The 20099-nt window shown below is 38.4% G+C and overlaps 1 pseudogene across 1 annotated transcript in view; it reads right to left on the bottom strand.

The window, feature by feature from the left end:
* Nucleotides 1-19507, bottom strand: part of LOC149162876 (cell number regulator 13 pseudogene) — a 162073-nt pseudogene extending 142566 nt beyond the window's left edge. Inside the window, exon 1 of the transcript XR_016261463.1 lies at nt 19344-19507. The product of XR_016261463.1 is annotated as a cell number regulator 13 pseudogene (transcript). The remainder of the gene's footprint in view (nt 1-19343) is intronic.
* Nucleotides 19508-20099: the final 592 nt, after the last annotated feature.

Here is a 20099-nt window from a genome sequence, read left to right as displayed (position 1 = left end):
AGTATGGGCGCTCTATGAAAATATGAATAGCATACCGCTGATCGCCGATAGCGATATCGCATCGGCGAAAACCAATGGGCCATTAACTTATGCTCCCTATGTTATTGCGATATGCGATCGCTTTATCGCAATGATAAAAGATTGATTATTTGTATTATTATGATCAAAATGGGTTTATCAAAAAGGTTTTCATAATGTTTTTCATTTTGTTTTCGGACCTTTTTGAACAATACAATATTGATACCAATCAAAACTAAAAGGGACCCATTTCATATGATAGTTTTTCTAAAGAAAAAATGATAAGAAATGGGGGGTTGTTGTAAAGCACAACAATTGGTGATTCACTGGAAGAAACAGTTATCTCTGAAAAGTATGGAAATACTTAAACTTTTTCAAAATAGAGTTCTCATTAAAGGAAAAATTCTAATATAACTAGGTATATTTGCATTCTAAATAAAATAAAACTATCTTTGTTAATTTCCTCTCTTGTTTAAAATTAGATACATTCTAAGTTTTAAATTGGCGTTTATTGGTTTATAATGATAAAACAGAGAACCTTTCCAAATCAGCTTTTAGAATTGACTCCTTTGTCATAGGTAGAGCCTCTGCTGCCAACAAACGTTCATAGTTTCGACAGGGATACCTTTAAACCATATTATTGTCCATGGTCCCATCCACTTAAGAGTGTGATTAACAGAATGAATTCAAAACATGTTTTCATATTTTGTATTTCCTTTTATTTTCTGTTATTGCTAAGATAAAAATCCATTGTCCTGGTTTGGTGGCCAGCTATTGACAATGCCATTCACTGGTAGTAATCTAACCGAGCAAGCTGGCTCGTGATGAGACCCCTTGTCTTATAATTCTAAGCCATTACCCTGTTTTGGTATTCAATATTGGTAATGTCGGTTAAACTATTTCCCTATGAACATGGTAAGCAGGCTTGTAATAAGACCTCTTATCTTTAATATCTGATATTTTAGAATTACACTCTGAGTAACCATAATCTTTGGTGAATGGGATGGACAATTTTCTCCTTAAGAGTAAATGGATGACAAGTTAACAGTTAAAGATGCTGAAGTTGGATTAGTTTCTGTTTTGATATTGATAACCCTTTTGTGGCCAATCTGAAAACATAAAATGATTTACAATAGTTCTAAACTTCGAGAAGGGTTCACAAAAATTGAATTGTGATTTTGGAATGCAACTATACCTAGTTTCCTAGAAATTATCTCTTTTATGTAAGACTTCTATTATTTAAAAGTAAATATCCACACTACCTCTGTTGAGCAACTTTTAAATACAACAAAGGTCAATGGAAGATACCTTACAACTTTATTTTCTAATGGTCCTACAAATTACAAAACTCTATTAAACTAAAAAGGAGAAGGGGTTACCTTCTCAATTAAAGAATTTCTTTAAGATAAGGCCATTAACAGGGAGAGAATCTCTCAAACCTGATAAATCTTGTAATATGAAGGTCGAATGGCCTATCTTCTCACAGATCTGAAATGGCCCAAGCCACATCTTCTGGAACTTGGTGTGTTTTCCCTTGTCCTCATGGGCTTTGTCCCATTTCAGAACTAAATCACTGACTTGAAATTGTTTTGAACCGGATGAGACTGAATCAAAGGATGACTTGATGATTTGCTGATGTTTCGCATGAATAACCTTGGCTTTTTCCCTTTCCTCTTCTAATTTTAGAATTTGGTCATGTCTAAGTTGAATAGAAGAAGAAGGGATTTCCTCAATAAACTGAACTAGGGCTAAGGAAGGAAGGACAAGATTTGTTGGTATCACTGCTTCTTTTCCATACACAAGGTTAAACAGAGAAGATCCTATAGAAGCCTTCTGTGTTATCCTATCAGCCCATAGTGCGAATATTAAGGATTTGTGCCATGTTTTATGGTTCTGCTCGATAGTTCGCTTAATAATTTTAATCAGATTTTTATTTGTAGACTCTGCTAAACCATTACCCTGAGGATAGTAATTAGCAGAATATTTTAGTTTAAATCCTCTTTTAATAGCGAAATCAAACATGGCATTGCCTGAGAAGTAAGATGCGTTATCAAAAACAAGAGCATTTGGGACACCAAACCTGGTAATGATGAATTGATCTATGAATTCAATGATTGCCTCAGAATTTGTTGTCTTCAAAGGAATTGCTTCAACCCACTTAGTAAAATAATCGGTAGCAGTAAGGATATACTTATGCTGTTTGGAAGAATGCGGAGTAATTTCCCCAATGATATCCAATCCCCATTGCTCAAATGGTTGTTCAATGTTGACCGGCTGCAAAGGAAAAGCTGATTTTCTTTGTCTTCCACTAGAAATTTGACAATTTTGGCATTTCCTTACATATTCATGAGCATCTCTAAATAGAGTGGGCCAATAATAGCCAGCATGAATGATCTTATGGGTTGTTGTATCAGCTCCAAAATGTCCTCCTGCTGTTCCATCATGTAATTCCTGAAAAACCTTTTGTGCTTCAGGTTTTTCTAGGCATCTTAATAAGATTGAATCATAATTTTGCCTAAAAAGCACATCATCAATAATTGTAAATTTTTTTGCTTTCAATCTAATGGCCCTTTTGTTTTTGTAAGATAGGTTAGGAGGTGCATATCTGTTTTTCAAATAAAAGATTAAGTCAGCATATTGTGACTCAGAATCAGTAATACTTATCTGGTTAATTTCTTCGGTTTGATCTGTATCACTTGATTCTGGAATGTTGGATGCTCCTGCCAATAACCTGCAAAAACCTTGACCTCTAACAATCTTTGCTGGTTTAATTTCTAAGTCATATTCTTGAAGTGTTGTAACCCAATTTGCCCTTTTTTCACCTAGCTCCTTTTGGATCAATAGTTGCTTTACCACAGGAAAGGGAACTATTACTTTTGTGTGGGTTTTTAAAAGGAAGGGTCTGTAATGTTTGACAGCTTTATATACAACAAAGGCTTGTTTTTCTACTTCAGAGTAATTCAATTCAGCACCCTGAAGATTTGAACTATAGAATGAAATGGGTGCTTCCAAATTGTGATCATTGAGCTGCGTGAGTACTGCTGCATAAGACAAGGTGGATGCGATAGTATACAATGTAAAATGATTAGAAAAATTAGGAGTATTTAAGGCTGGGGCATTGATTATTGATTGCTTGATTAAATCAAACGCTTCCTTTTCTGCTGATCCCCACTTAAAGACTGAATTTTTCTTAATCATAGTTTGAAGTGGCAAAATAATTTGAGAAAAATCTGGAACAAATCTTTTGACAAAATTGATTTGGCCTAAAAATGACTGCATGGATTTTTTATTATGAGGGAAAGGGATTTCAGAGATTTCTTTGATCCGGTCAGGATCAATATAAATGCCATCTTTAGACACAATGAAGCCTAAGAGCTTTCCTTGGTCAAGAGCAAAGAAAGATTTTTTAGGGTTAAGAGAAATACCATATCTTTTGCAGCATTGAAAGATTTGATTTAGATCATGCAAATGATATGACCTCTCTTTGGAAAATACAGTAATATAATCTAGATAGACGACCACTGTTCTATTATTCAACCCTTTAAAAGCTATATCCATCGCTCTTTGGAACGTCTCTCCTGCATTAATAAGTCCGAAAGGCATTTTCTGATACGCATATGTTCCCCATTTTGTTCTGAATGTGGTTTTAAGCTGGTCATCAGGATGGACCAGAACTTGGTTATATCCTGAGAAACCGTCTAGAAAGGACATTAACTCAAAGCCTGCTACTGATTGGAGTATTTGCTCCATGGTAGGTAATGGGAAATTGTCTTTTAAGCTCGCCTTGTTCAAATTTCTGAAATCAATACAAATCCTAATGTCGCCATTTTTCTTTCTGACTGGCACCATATTGGAGACCTAGTTTGAGTGCCGAACGGGAAAAATAATCTTAGCTTTCAAGAGTTTGTTAAGTTCAAATTTTATTTGACTCTCTAAGTTCGGATGTATTTTTCTCAACTTCTTCTGAATTCGTTTCTGATCGGGAAGCATTGGAATGGTATGCTGCATGATGGATGTATCATATGTCTTTAAATCATCATATTTCCAAGCAAAAACCTGTTTATTTTTCCTTAACAGTCTAATGAATGCCTCCTTCTCTTCCAAGGAAAGTCCTAATCCTAAATTAATGTTTTGAGGAGTTTGCTCAGTGCCAAGGTTTATCAACTCAAACCTTAGGGTAGAACTATGGAGCTTTGCATTAGTCACAGGTTTAAACCTGTCTTTAATATCATAAAGATCCTCTAGCTTTACCACAGGCTTAGGGATTGAATTTTCCTCAGTTTTACCTCTCATTTGAAGGTCATGCTCATTTTCCTCGATGATTTGATCATCATAGGACTTTTCGGAAGTTAAGAACTGCAAAATGTCTTCATCATGGTTGAATACTCTCCAATTTGTGACATTGTCAGGAATTGATGGCCTAAAAAGCAATTCTACTGAAAATCTATCTGGGCTGTAGTCTTCGGAAGGTAGGAGCTTGGAGGCAACATTGGCTAGCAAGTCAGCTGCCGAATTTTGAGATCTGGGAATAGGAGAAATATTGAATGCCAAAAAGTGGGAGGTAAGTTCTTGTGTCAGCGATTGATAATGCTTGAGATGGGTGGAAAGACAATGAATTGTATTCCTTACCTGTTTGATAATAATTTCAGAATCTCCGAACACTTTCAAATATTAGACCTTGAGGGTGATGGCTTTATATAGCCCTTGGACTAAGGCTTCATACTCTGCTGTGTTATTTGTGCATTCAAATTCTAACCTACAGGACAACATTGTTTTTTCCCCTTGTGGGCTAATCAAAATACAACCTGCTCTTGAGCCCTCACTAGATTTGGATCCATCGAAATATAACGACCAAAATAAAGAAGTATTAACAATTTTATTTACAGTTTTCTCAGTATCATTGAAACATCTAGACCTATCTATTTGTGAAAAATTCTCAATCTGAGATGCAAAATGGTTTACTGAGAAAGGGGATGGCTGGGCAGCGAAGTTGCCAAAGAATGACTCTGATGAATAATTCCCCAAAATGTTGTTATTAAATGCTATTGGTTGGTTTTCTTGCTCAAACTCAGTAACTGTATGGGTCATATGTTTTTCTCGATCAATCCTTATTTGATTTGGCTTACCCTTATAGGGAAGCCACATATGTGACCAATCAGTAGAAATATACCCATGTAGTTTTTCAGACCAATCCCTGCTCAAGATCAAACCGTAAAATTCAGGTATATCGGCTATTAGGATATCAATCCTTTGTACTATTCTGGGATCAGCAGATAACCTGATAGTTACGGAATTAATCTCTCCCAAAACCTGTACTTTAGTCCTGTCCAACTGTACAATATGAATAGCAGACTTCTGGGGTTCAACGTTCAGTTTGGAACAAACTGAAGCTGGCATTATGTTAGAAGATGCCCTTGAGTCAATCAAACAATTGTGCAAGTTTCTATTGTAGATCTCATAGGTTAGAAGGAAAGGTGGAGTATGAGAGTTTGATCTATCTCCAATTAGGACTGCATCAGTAGCTTCAACCATACCAGAAGGTGGTTGACCTGTATCGTTAGCAGCTTTAGCACTGGGAAGAGGTGAAGTGGGAACAACATTTAATTCTTTGAGGAGCAATTTCTGCTGATGTTTTAATTTGCTAAGTTCAAACATGGTAATGTTTGCCTTAGTTTTCTTCATATCATCAACAATATTGTAATCCATTGAATCAGATACTACCAAAGTTTTAGATGTTGAAGGAGTGTTTGAGGTTGAAGGTTGGTTTTGGGGAACTGCTGCAGGTGGCTTCTTTGTAGATACCTTTTCCTTTGTTGTAGCAGCACCTGCACTCCTTTTCTTTGAAGTTGCCTGAACAGGTTCGGAGGTACTTTTACTCCTAGTAGTGACAGGGAACGCTTCTTCTTCATTATCGGTATCGGAGTTAGGCAGTATGAAATCCCACATTCCGTGACACTCAACAATCTCCTCTTCTTCATCAGTAGGTGTAGCTGTTTCTTCTTCTCCTTCTTCAATGTCTGAATCTGCATTCGATATAACATTTGGTGGTTTTGATTCAGTTTTCTTATAATTTCTAAAGAGTCTTTTGGTTGAGGTTTCGGCTACCTGTTTCTTTATTTCAACCATTTCGTTTGACAAAGTCTTGAGGACCTTTTGCAAACCCTCCATGTCATATGGATCTTTTGGGGTTTTCTTCCTTGAATCATCTTTAAAAGAAACTATTTTGGCTTTTCTGTCTTCCAGAGCAGCTTTCTTTTCTAGAGCATTAATGCGTTTCTCCACAGCAAGTGCTTCTTTCATGTTTTCAGCTAAAGTAGGTTTGCCAACCCTGTCTACAAAAATAGCTATATTGGCAGGTAGGGCGGTTATGTACCATTCGCTTCGGATTTGCTCACTTGGTTTGGAGGCCGTTGGGATTTTATTCAAGAGTTTATTGAATCGGGCATTAAATTCCTTAATTGGTTCCCTATGCTCTATCCTAAGATTGGAGAGATCGTTTATTAGTGTAGCCAAAGACCTATCATCTCCATACTTGGTAAGAAACTGTTCTTGGCAAGTGTTCCAACTGGTAATGGAACCAGAGGGTAAAGAAAAATACCAGGATCCTGCTGATCCTTGCAAAGTATAAGGGAAAAGTCTAACAACAACATCTTGTTCTGTCACTCCTTTCAAGTTGACTGCCAACATGAAGTTATTAATGTGTTCCGCAACCTGGGTCCCATCATCTGGGTTAAACTTGGGTAGCCATTTTTCAGGAGCATCAGGTAATGCATGCAATGGTGCAGGCATGTTGACCGCACCAGGCCTGGTCCATGGATCTGCCATTATAACAGTAGTAGCAGATGATGCTACTGTTGAAATTCCAAATGTCCGGGAAGGAAATAATGTTGCGGAGTGAGCAGACGGGGATGTTAAAGCTCCTAATACCTGATGGACAACAATATGTAAAGGGGGAGTGGATGGTTGACTTCGCACAGGGGAAGGTGAGATGGAGGATGTGGATGAAAGCTCTTCACTGTCAGATCCTTCAGTATATTTCTTCGCCTTTTTCCTTTTGGGTAAAGGGAACTCAGTAGGTTCAATACCGAGCTTTTCGCTCTGAAGTCTGGTGAGAGGATGAGGTAGATTAAACTGCGAAGTCACACTGCTTTGTGATACCTCAGATTTCTGTGGTGAAATCGAGAAGCTCTGAAGTTTGTGGATAAGGGACTGAACTTCAGGGGATTCAAGACTTAATTGTTCTGGAGTATGATGGATTTGAGCAGTGGTAGTTGATTCCTCTTCTTCTTGTTTGGATACTGGAGAACCAGCATGCAATTGGGAAGTACGAGGAGATACGGAGGGAGAATTACTCTTAGAATGGCCTGCAGATTTAGGTTTGCTTGCCATTCACAGTTGAGCCCTCCTTCTAGTGCCAAAAATGTTGATGCCCCGAAAATCGTTGTATCAACATTGGGGGATAACCACCCGGTCCGGACCTTATTACAACTCCTTTTCCGTTTGGAATGGTGGCTCCGACTGGGGATAGTGGGACCAGTTTCCCAGAAATGGATAAACGGAATGAATGAATGATTGGTTGACTAATCTAATGATAGGCGAATAACTTGATCTATTGGCGAAATAAAAGAATTACTACTAATCCCGGGAACTATTGTACTTTTAAAGTGTAGCGCTCGATGATCTATATTTATAAACACGCATGTAGATGACTCTATTCAATAAACATGGACTTTTATTCATTCAAGAATTACTTTCCTTAAATCGTTAAACAAAGGGATCAGCGCAATATTGCTACACTTTATATATCATCGATACATATATGATCAAAGGAAAGGCATCCCATAAACATCCAATAATGGAAAGAATAAAGAAACGCTGTTAAAACACATACATATATGCGATAATAGCAAAGGTAATCAAATAACAATTTATATGAAAAGAATGAATTCAGACATAGATAATAGTACCATATGAGCTGCTAGACACTCCCAATATCAATGGCTATCTGAGATTCTTCCTTCAACGCAAAAATACTTTCACACAAAGACAGTAGTGTACATTTGCATAAAAGCTTCCTTGTCAAAATTAGAATAACTGGTCCAGTTTCATAAAAGAATATGGCTGAAGCACAATAGTGCAACTTCAGTCTTTAAGTCAAGTACAAAACTTTACGACCCTTTCCAAAACAATGAAAGGGTCTATAAATACTTAATTAATCTAACTATCTACGAAACTGAAATCCTACTTAATTGGTATCAATAGATTTTGATAATATTTTTCTCAGCAATCTGGCAGTCGGCGGCATGAATCATCAAGTAGGCTGTTTGCCTTTAAATCTGAGCTGACTTATCGCAAGCATCGGCTCCACTTCGGGTGGTCTGTTGAGGCGAGAGCTGAGCTGGGCGGCATAGGTGGCATCCTAAATATCGGGGATAATATACCCGATTGCATCTGTTAGGCACTTGAGAGCGGCTCTCTGAGTGTGTGGTTTTACCAAGAAGAACCAATAGGTGTCCCACGTTAAACTGTTAATTCCAACAATTAATCTTCCCTTTTCCTCTAGATCTGGATAACATGACTACTCCAATGTTTTCATCGCTGTCAATTTTCCTGGTGTGCATTGGGAAATCATGTTTGACAAGTAGAGAGTGTTATTAACTAATTCAACCAAATTGCTTGAAGTTGATTTGCATCTTGAAACTGCCCTCTCTGCTTTCATTAACTGGGACTGCCATTCTGTAAAGAGTATATCTTTATGTGACTCTAAAATTCTTGGTAAATTCGCTGCTTGTCCTTGATCAGTATCTTGCCAGTCAAGAAATGCAGCTATCATTTCTTCAGCTTGATCCAATTCCGTCCTAGCCTTTTCTACTTTATCACTGATGGATGCCGTTAATTCACATAGTGGCTCTGCCTGGGCGATTTGTTGACATAGAAGCTTAATTTGGGCTATCAATGCAGTATTTATCTGTAGTGCTTATACTATGAATTCAGTTACTTGTGGAATGCCCTTTGTCTTCTCCAGCTGTGCTGATAATTGAGCAATTTGCTCATCTTTAGATTTCAACATTTTCTCATTTGCTGCCTTCAATTGTGCCAAGGCCTCTGACAATTCTTTCTGCTTTTGGATTGCACTGTGGTCAATCCTTTGTTTTTCTGCCTGCAATTGTTGAGTTAGTTGATTGTTTAATTGCTGTTGTGTCAACAATTGCTGTTCTGCCTGCTCCGCTTTCTGCTTTGCTTCAGTCAGCTGTGCCTGTAATAAGAAAATTTCCTGGTCTTTTGTTTTCAGTAAAAGACTCACCTCCGATGCCTTATCTATTGTTGCTGCCGAATAGGCTCCAGCATATTGTGACAGTTTTGTCAGGTCATCAGAGGGGTCAAATTCCTCCTTCCAAACCACATTGCCCGTGACCGTCTGTTCTGGGAAAAGGGAAGGTTGATCAATCCTTCTTCTTTTCCTCTGTTGTTTTACTACAGCTTTATGCCTTGGGCTGTAGAAGACATCCAAAGGAGGAATCTCTTCTACCTGCAAAATGATTTGATCGGAGGGGTCCTTTGGTATTATTTCTACTTCTTTTGAAATGGGTGGGTCGCTGGTTCCACTTAGAAACTGTTGTGAAGTGGTTTCCTGTGTGTCTGCTGCTTTTGAAGTTTCGGTGTCCTTTGAACATTCCAGACCACTGATAATAGAATCAAATTGATGCCATTCCTGGAGCAATTTTGGGTCAATATGAGTATCCACATTTACTTCAATGTTGGTCTGTTTATGCTCTTTACTCTGGGTCTCCTCCCACACTTTCTCCTGCTCTTTAGTCTGAGTTCCCTCCTGTGGCTTTTCTGGTTCTATTATTGTAACCGGAGGCTCCTTTGACTGTTGCCGTTCAGGCTCACTTGACGATGTTGTTGGGGTTGTTGCTAATAGATCTAGAGGCAGAGTTTGCAACCTCTGTTCTCTAAGTCTTTTAAATTCAACCAACCCTTCATCTTGATATTTTATTCTGGAAAATGCCTTAACCTGCATTATTGACTCAGCTGAGGAGAACATGTCATCAAGCATATCTTCTTTATGATCAAATTTTGACAATTTGGCCTGTTCGAGTGCATTATAGGCGACTTTGTTGGGATCAAATTGCCTATTAGGGATAGTTGCTAGAGTTAATGATTTCATCTTTGTAGCTTCTTTCTCTGCATGTTTGAGATCATGCAAGGTATAGACACCGCATCTCAAAGGAAAAGAGGGCCAGCCCTGCTTCTTATTTTTCTTGAGAGTCTGTGTAACACTCTCAACAATGATCTGGTAAGCTATTTCCCTCGCCAGCAGTTTATCAGGTATGTACAAAGGAAGGACGTGAGGTTCGGCTTGGCTACCGAAATCTCTTATATAAGTGAAATTTTCCTCCCCGAACCATCTTCCTACTGATGTTAAATCAATCCCAGTTTGGTAGGAAATCTTGGGAGCAGGTTTATCAAAAATAGAATAATGAATAGGTAACAGAAAGCCATTGCAGACTTGGTATAAATGGTGCTTATAAGAGGATTTCCATAATTTTTGATGGTATATGTGAATAGGCATGGGGTCTTGTGGCATCCACCTCCAGCCGAGCACAGGAAATTCAGAATTAAAACACAAGGTATCTAAAATATAGGCACTGTAATAGAATGGGGGAATTAGCCTTTCAGTAACGCGGGTCTTATTTCTAAACTCAAGAACAGCTGTTGATAGTTTATCTGAGAGAATAGTGGCCCAATCCATTATTTCACTGTTGCACGCCGCTTCCATGAAGGGAACCATTTCTATAGTGAAATTAGAAGAGTCGTGCAACCCCCACAATCTACACATCATTATTCCAGCATAACAATAAGGAGAACATAGGGAATCAACCGAGTACTTACCGTAAGATTCATGTTTGTGTTTTGCTGGATTTTGTCTCCAATCTCGGATGGGTTCGGATTCCACTTCATTCTCTTTTTGGAATTTCTCTAAAAATACCTTGTTGTACTTCTTCTTTGGCTCCGGCAAATGATACATATGCCTCAAATCATCAGCCTTGAATGACCCGAAAATTCTCCCGTCTCTGGTGCAGAAGGTTCTGTCCATGATCGGGATTTCCTCAATTGCCCATCGCACTACATCTGTATATGGGAGAATTTGCTCCCGAGCTGCTATCCGATGAAGGAAGGAGTCAGCCAGGTCTTTTAAAGTACCATCAGATTTCCGAGTTGAATCTGCAGAAGCTTGTACTGTTGTCACTTTAGGTTCTTCGACTTCAATCAGATTGTAGGTACTTTGCCAAGTAGTTCTGCCGAGACCAGAACATGTAGTATCAGATATCAATCCTTTCTTTTTGTTTGTTGGATCAGCGACAGCTTGTCCTGTGGCTGGCGCAACGGAAGTGACTGTGGTTTTCTTAGATTTCTTCCCCATTCTGCTTGAGTTTTCTTCTTTGGATGAATTCTGCATAGAAGTGAAAATGAACATAACACAGAGAATTGGGAATGAAAACCCAATGTGAGACTGATAAATTGATCAATGCGTGGTGGGGGATTAGCTTTTAAAATGGCCGCGAATACAATCTATGGGAAGATTTCAGGACTTATTATTACATTAAATGGCCGTTTAAACCTGCCAATCCTTTAAATGCCCATCATATCATTAATCAGCCGAATGATTCGTTTAAGCGTGCCTTGGATATTTTGGCGGTTGAGCGCAGGTAAATCACTGTTCGACAGATCAAGCTTTTAATATGAATAGATCGTAATATCCCTCTGTCTTAACGGCTTTTTTTGAAATCTGCACTTTTGTCTTTATCGCAATCGGGCGTCGGGGAAAACTTAACTCCTTATGTTGACACTTTTTGAAATCCCCGATCGCCGATAGCGATATCGCATCGCATCGGGAGTATGGGTGCTCTATGAAAATATGAATAGCATATCGCCGATCGCCGATAGCGAAATCGCATCGCATCGGGGTGAATGGCCTGGGGCGCTTTAAGAACATGCATAAAACATCGCCGATAGCCGATAGCGATATCGCATCGGCGAAAACCAATGGGCCATTAACCTATGCTCCCTATGTTATTGCGATATGCGATCGCTTTATCGCAATGATAAAAGATTGATTATTTTTATTATTATGATCAAAATGGGTTTATCAAAAAGGTTTTCATAATGTTTTTTCATTTTGTTTTCGGACCTTTTTGAACAATACAATATTGATACCAATCAAAACTAAAAGGGACCCATTTCATATGATAGTTTTTCTAAAACAATGATAAGAAATGGGGGGTTGTTGTAAAGCACAACATAGTTCTACATTGATTCTTTGTGAATCCAAGAGGGTACTCAAAGTCACGGAGAAAATGTATAATATCAACATATCATTAAGATGATAGGAAATTTTCATCAATATGAAGTCAAAGAGGAATTTAATTTGTAGTAGAATAAGGTTCTCGTGTGTTCTTCTCTCCTGGATTGTGAGAAGGTTCTTGTGTGTTCATCTTTGCTGAACTTTGAGAAGGTTGTTGTGTATTCTTCTCTCCTAATACTTGCATGATAGTGTTGATTCCCAAAACTTTACAATTGATTCAACCAAGAGTTTGGCTAAACCTTGACCTTTTTACCAATTTGATGGATTTGATATCTAAATCAAATTCTAGTATTTTTGCAATCCATATTCTTCTCCTACAATCTATATCAGGTTGTGTTAAAACAATCTTTACAACATTATTTGGGACATAGGCAATAATAGGGGAATGAAGGACATATGAATTCTTTTAAGGCTTGCACAAGAGCATAGGCTTGCTTTTCAATGATATCATATTTTAGCTAAGCATCTCCAATTAATTTGCTGAAAAAGGAAATAGGTTGGTCATATTATTATCATTATTTTGCAATAAGACAACAACGAAGGTAGTATCATAGGCAAAGGAGAAAACGTTAAAGTGATTTGAATAATTAGGATTAGCTAGTACTAGGGCTTCATAAATAACTTCTTTATCTATGTAAAAGCGTACCTTGCCTGCACTGTCCATTTGACTTCATGTTATTTCTTTAGCATATCAATACTATCCTTGACTATCTTAGCATAGTTTGGTATGAATCTTCTAAAAAAAATAATCTTTCCTAGAAAATTTTGTTTCCTTTTTATTTCTAGCTAAGCTAATTACCTCAATGGACGAGACTTTTTTTGGATCAATCACTACTCCTTCCTTTGAAATAATGTGTCCAAGTAGTTTTCCTTCCTTTATAACAAACATAGATTTCTTTGGATTGAGTGAAATTCCATATTTCCTGCATCTATCAAAAACCTTTCTCAAGTGCTTTAAATGTTTCTCATTAGAACTTGAAAATATAGTCAGATCATCCAGATAAATAACAACAAATTTGTTAACCTTACCAACAAATGTTAGGTCCATTTCTCTTTTAAAGGTAGCTCCTGCATTGGTTAAGCCAAAATGAATTCTAACATAGATAAATGTACCCCAAGGAGTTGCAAATGTTGTTTTTTCCCTATCTTCTGGACTTACCACTATTTGATTGTATCCAGAAAAGCCATCCAACATTGAACTTTTGTTGGAGCCTAAAACCTTTTGGAGTAATTGATCATCTTGGGCAATGGATAATTGTCCTTTAAAGATAGTTTGTTTAAGTTTCTAAAGTCTACACACGGTCTTATTTCACCATTTTTCTTCCTAACGAGAACTAGGTTTGCTATCCAATCAAAGTATCTTAGGGGAATAATAATTTTTGCATCCAACAATTTCTTAAGTTCTTTTTCAATAGTTGGAAGCAAAATTGGATTTATTCTTCTCAATTTCTGTTTGAAAGGTTTAGCTTTTGGCTTGAGAGGAATTTTATGTTCAATAAGAGTTGTGTCATAGGTTTTAAGTTCTTCATATGACCAAGAAAAAACATCTTTATAATAGATATCATTTTTGGGATTCAACTGCGTTAAGTAAGTCATTCATGTATGACCATTTCCATGAGAAGTAGTCGTAAGTGACTAATTTCTCATGATTTGAATAGTTCACTTAGCACTCATTGCATCGGGTGATGCTCACAGGGGTGAAGAAGTGGGATTGAAACTGGTGATATAAATCACATAGCGTCAATCATCACTTCCGGGGCTTGCACCCGGTAACCAGGACTTCCCGGGAGGTCACCCATCCCAGATCTCCTCTGGCTCAAGCGCGCTTAACTGTGGAGTTTTCCCCACAATCAAGCCCACTTAGCTTGCTACCCCATTTGCAAAACCTTAGCAAGTATTGTGCCTCATGAACCATTCAAGTAGAGATCCCTTCACTCTTTTTGAATTTAAGTATAGGGGGTTTACGCAGTGCATTATATTAGATATCATTTTTGGGATTCAACTGCGTTAAGTAAGTCATTCATGTATGACCATTTCCATGAGAGGTAGTCGTAAGTGACTAATTTCTCATGATTTGAATAGTTCACTTAGCACTCATTGCATCAGGTGATGCTCACAGGGGTGAAGAAGTGGGATTGAAACTGGTGATATAAATCACATAGCGTCAATCATCACTTCCGGGGCTTGCACCCGGTAACCAGGACTTCCCGGGAGGTCACCCATCCCAGATCTCCTCTGGCTCAAGCGCGCTTAACTGTGGAGTTTTCCCCACAATCAAGCCCACTTAGCTTGCTACCCCATTTGCAAAACCTTAGCAAGTATTGTGCCTCATGAACCATTCAAGTAGAGATCCCTTCACTCTTTTTGAATTTAAGTATAGGGGGTTTACGCAGTGCATTATATTAGATATCATTTTTGGGATTCAACTGCGTTAAGTAAGTCATTCACGTATGACCATTTCCATGAGAAGCAGTCGTAAGTGACTAATTTCTCATGATTTGAATAGTTCACTTAGCACTCATTGCATAGGGTGATGCTCACAGGGGTGAACAAGTGGGATTGAAACTGGTGATATAAATCACATAACGTCAATCATCACTTCCGGGGCTTGCACCCGGTAACCAGGAATTCCCGGGAGGTCACCCATCCCAGATCTCCTCTGGCTCAAGCGCGCTTAACTGTGGAGTTTTCCCCACAATCAAGCCCACTTAGCTTGCTACCCCATTTGCAAAACCTTAGCAAGTATTGTGCCTCATGAACCATTCAAGTAGAGATCCCTTCACTCTTTTTGAATTTAAGTATAGGGGGTTTACGCAGTGCATTATATTAGATATCATTTTTGGGATTCAACTGCGTTAAGTAAGTCATTCACGTATGACCATTTCCATGAGAAGTAGTCGTAAGTGACTACTTTCTCATGATTTGAATAGTTCACTTAGCACTCATTGCATCGGGTGATGCTCACAGGGGTGAAGAAGTGGGATTGAAACTGGTGATATAAATCACATAACGTCAATCATCACTTCCGGGGCTTGCACCCGGTAACCAGGACTTCCCGGGAGGTCACCCATCCTTAGGTAATGATGCTTTCAAAATATTAACATATTTGTCTTTTGTTTCCTTAGGTAATGATGCTGAAATTTTTACATTTATGATTTCTTCATTGGTTCCAATATTACAATCTTCAACATCCTCTTGTTGTGAACTTGATAATGAAGTTTTTGAAACATCATTATTATCAAAATGTTTTTCAAGAGGAATTAATCCTTTTGAAATGTAATTATTAGACAACTGAATGATATTATGATCAGCTATTTTATGATTTAACTGTGAAGTTTCATTTTCATTATTTGACTTATGTTCATTGATTTGTTCTTTTTCAATTTGTAGAGCTAGAAATTCATCAATTGTTTGTAAGAAAATCTTTAATTTCTCATCATCTTCGAAAACTTTCCGGTGTTTAAGATTGTCAGGGATTAAAGGGTTGTACTTTACTTGGATTTGATATTGTAATTGCATAGGATCAAGATTTTTGAAAGGGCTAACAAAGACTGCTAAGAATATGCATAAATATTTTCATCTCTAGGAATTGCTATAATGTTAAAAGTTTGAAAGTAGTTGTCCACAGAATCACATACCTCATTCCGATAAGATCTAAGCTTAGGATGGTTTTCTTGGCATATATTTCTTACTTGTTTTACAATTAATTCTGAGTCACTAAATACACTTAAGTTTTGGACTTTCATACTTTTAGCTAACTCTAGTCCTAAATGTAAGGCTTCATACTCTGCAACATTGTTTGTAACATCAAAGTAAAACTTAAAAGATTGAGTTTATTTCCCTTATTTAGAGAGATAAGTACAATTTCGACTCTAGCTCCATCTTTGGAAAATGCTCCATCAAAGTATAACTTCCAAACACTAGTTTTTATACATCGGGGTTTATTCACAGTCTGTTCAATGCTAAGTTAAAATTTTTGGTGATCATTAATTGTTAAAGTGAAACAACCAAAATCTTGATCAAAAACATAAATAGGATGATTTATTGCTTGATCAACTTTGCAAACAGTATTAATAAATCTCACCTCTCTGTATAATCTAAGATGTTCTCCCCCATAAATAGGAATTGTAGCAAAATACATATCCATTTGCAGACTTCCCCCTAACTTGGCACAACAAGATCTGGATAATAACATCCAAAATTTTGGGGGAATAGTTGTAACAACAATATCTAAAACTACACTCTTAACAAGGATCTGAGCAAGAGTTACAACTAAATCCTTGATTAATCCAAGACAAGGTACCTTCTTTGAATCAAAGGTGTATAAATCATGATAAGCTCTTATGATTTGTAATTGAAGTTGGTCCATAATTAATTTGGGATTTAGATTATGAGAGGCCCTAGAATCTAACATACAATTATATAAGAGAAAATCATGAACCTTCAGAGTAACATAGAAGGGAGGGACATTTTCATCAATCATATACCAAAAACCACTAAAGGTTTTTCATCCTGTAAACTAATCACATCTCCCTCAACATCAACACTTGAAGATTGAATCCATTTTGACATTTGGTTCTTGTAACCTCGGTTTTTATAGAATTGAGGTAATGGAATGGGAACCTTGACTCTCTCTAATTCTTTCTCGACATTGAAAGTTGTTGGAACAATCTTTTCAAAATTATTTTGTTCATTTGGTTGATGTAAAGGTTGAATTACTATTGTTTTTGTTTTAGTTGTTTTGACCAGAGAATCATTAATAGTGACGTTTTTAGTTGGTCTACTAGGTCCTGGTCTTGGTCTCAAATCATATCTTCTGTCTAATTCCGCAATAATAATTTCAAAGAAGGCCTTATATTTAGAAGCTTGGGAAGCCTCTTGACTTTGAACTGAAGGATGATCAAGAGAAATTGGAATTATAGCGATAATCGAAATAATTGATATTGTTTGTAACTATAGGACTAGTTTCTTCAGGTTCTTGATTGTCAATCATTAGTGGGGGTTGAATTTGTTGATTGGTATTAGGTCTTTGCAATATTTGAGGATGAAAAAGTATTTAATACTGAACTTGAGGTCTATATGATGTTGGTTGAACTACTCTAGGTTGTGCTTCAAATTTTGAAATTTTATTTGAAATATTTCTTAGTAGAGAATTAATTTAATCTATTTTATTATCTTCACTCTTATTTTTAGAAGAACAAGTACCTTCTTCCCTACCTTTCTTTTTTCTCTCAGTTTTTTCTGCCTTTGCCTTAAGTTTCACTGATGCTGACCTATTAGCTTCAACTTCAATAGAATTGGTTTGCATGTCTGCTAGGGTGACAGATGTTCTCTCTAGCATAACAAAAAAAATTATCATCAAAACCTTTAAAAAATCTAACTTTAGCTACAGCCACTGGTGGTTTATTGTCTGGTGGCATTTTGTTGTAAATTTTATTAAATCTTTTTATAAAATCTGTTAGATATAGATGGAATGTGGACAACAAAATAAGGTAAAGTGAGAATACATTTACTATTAACAATGATACACATTTATAATACATGGGAGTGACCATTGGATTCCATATTCCAAGGTCTCTTGGACTCCCTTTGACTGTTTATCTTCCACACCATAATCCTTAGAGGATTAGGTGTCCAACATTCCCCCCCTTAATCTGTAGGGGCATGTATGAGTCCAATAATAGAGTTGGAGTACAAAATGTGCAAAATGCATGGCAACAATAGGCCGAATGTGCTCTCTGAAATGTTGGTATAAAGGGGCTGGTTTAAGGATGACCACCAACACTGGAGTGCTTAGTGCAGTTCCCAAAACTCTTCCAAATTTGGCATGAAGCTGAGGTCTTCTGCTAGAGGAACTTCTCCTCATGTTTTGAAGAGGGAAACCTTCAACTTTGAAAGGGAGGTCTCACCCTGCATAAAAGGGAGAACCTCAACCTGAAAAGGGAGGTCTCAACTTTTGATGGTTTAAGGATTACCACCAACTCTGGAATGCTTAATGCAATTCTTGGTGTTGGCTTGATGGGGCCTGACCCAGGTTCAGAAGTGATTTAGCCAAACAAATCCCGAAACTACCGACCCTTTCGGCAATAGTCTGTGGTGCGCGGATTGAGGTTTCACCCGAGGTAGTATGGGAGGGTGTTGGAACCAGGTTTCCGCACCTTAGGGATGTCTTGATATGGTCTGGGAAGTTCGCGAACAAATCCTGTGTGCTTACCCTGCTTCGCGCAGTCGTCTGTCCTTCGCAACTGGTGCGACTGCTCCTTGCAGCTCTATACAGAGCGCGACGAGACGCTATCTAGATCCTTCAACCTTACTGTGTTATTGGTATAGATCTTAACTTAATCATGTGGGCCCAATATTCTCATCAATCATTCAACATTTGTAACAAGTGCGCGCAATCATAAACTATAAAGAGATGCAAAGATATAACAGAAGTATAAACACACAGATCTATGAGCAGACGCACAACATTTTAGAATCAAATTATCTTTTATTAAACCTCTGTTCCAATACAATCACAACTCCGCCCTGCGCACTCAGCTGCAAGGGTCCACGCACACAACTGCAGACTCTACCAGGCCTTTGCGCACACAACTGCAAAGCCTCTTCCTACTACTACAACCCAAGACTCGGACTTACAAACTTAGAGCGAATTCCTTAGCCCAAAACCATATTATGTCTCAAAGCTTCGACTAAAACTGCCTTTACACTTAAAGCCTCACTCTATTTAAACAATCCCATGGTCCGTGGACCATGGGTAGGCCAACATAACATACATTAAATTATATTATTTTAGGTTGGACAACCCTAGACTCTCGCACTCCGTGCCCGCATTTTGTGGGGTCTTTACATTACATTGACCAAAACTCAGGCTACAAGCCCCAAAAACCCACTATTGGGGGATCCGCTGCCCAACAGGCCCCCAACACAATCATCGTGACTCGTCCCGAGTCACTTGGCTGGTGCAGTGATCTTCGCACGGAGTCCATCCAACAACTTTTGTGCTTCACTGACGTCTGCCACACATTCTTCTGCTGTCCGCTGTACCAGTTGTGCACGACTCTCCGATGCATCGTTGTCAGAGGCACCTTCTTCCCTTAGCACATATGTACCCTGCATCTGGGCTAGCTTTCCCTCGATTGTGGCGGTGACCGTGAATGCTTCTTCGAGCCAAGGTTGGATGCATGCTGTAATCACTGCTTCTTTTTGGCGTGCGACGTCCACTTGTTCCTTCAGAGCCTAGGCCTCCCTCATCTTGGCCAATCGCTGAGTAAGGGCGACCGTCTGCACGGTCCCCCAGACATTGGCATAGGCTTGCTGCAACTCCCGCGCGTTTGTCTCTAACTGCTGTAGCGTTGGGTCTTCCTGTAGTGAAGTGAGCATGAAGAGGGACTGATCCAACAATACTGTGCAGTCCTATACAACGTGCTCTATCGTTTCCAACCCCAATGGAATGGCGCGGTGGCGCTGCTCTCTGACTTCCGAGGGTGCAGAGGATTGGGCCTTCAGTTGTAGCTCTGCAATCTGTAGGTTCAGCTCCAACTGAACCTTTGCGGCCTCCTCCTAGGCCTTGCAAACTCCAGCTGCTAGTTGGTGAATCTTTTCCACTGTTGGGAGTGCCGTCGGCATGGCCAACTTCGGTATGCTGCTACAGGCCTCCTCCACGGCCTGTTCCAATCCTTGGGTCTGTGCGACCAGGTTGTCGCGCTGC

The sequence above is a fragment of the Pinus tabuliformis genome, chromosome 5_2 (assembly GCF_031772625.1).
Source record: "Pinus tabuliformis cultivar Carrire ecotype Pingquan chromosome 5_2, CPIR1, whole genome shotgun sequence".
NCBI lineage: Eukaryota > Viridiplantae > Streptophyta > Pinopsida > Pinales > Pinaceae > Pinus > Pinus tabuliformis.
This window is presented reverse-complemented; position numbering and strand designations above follow the sequence as displayed.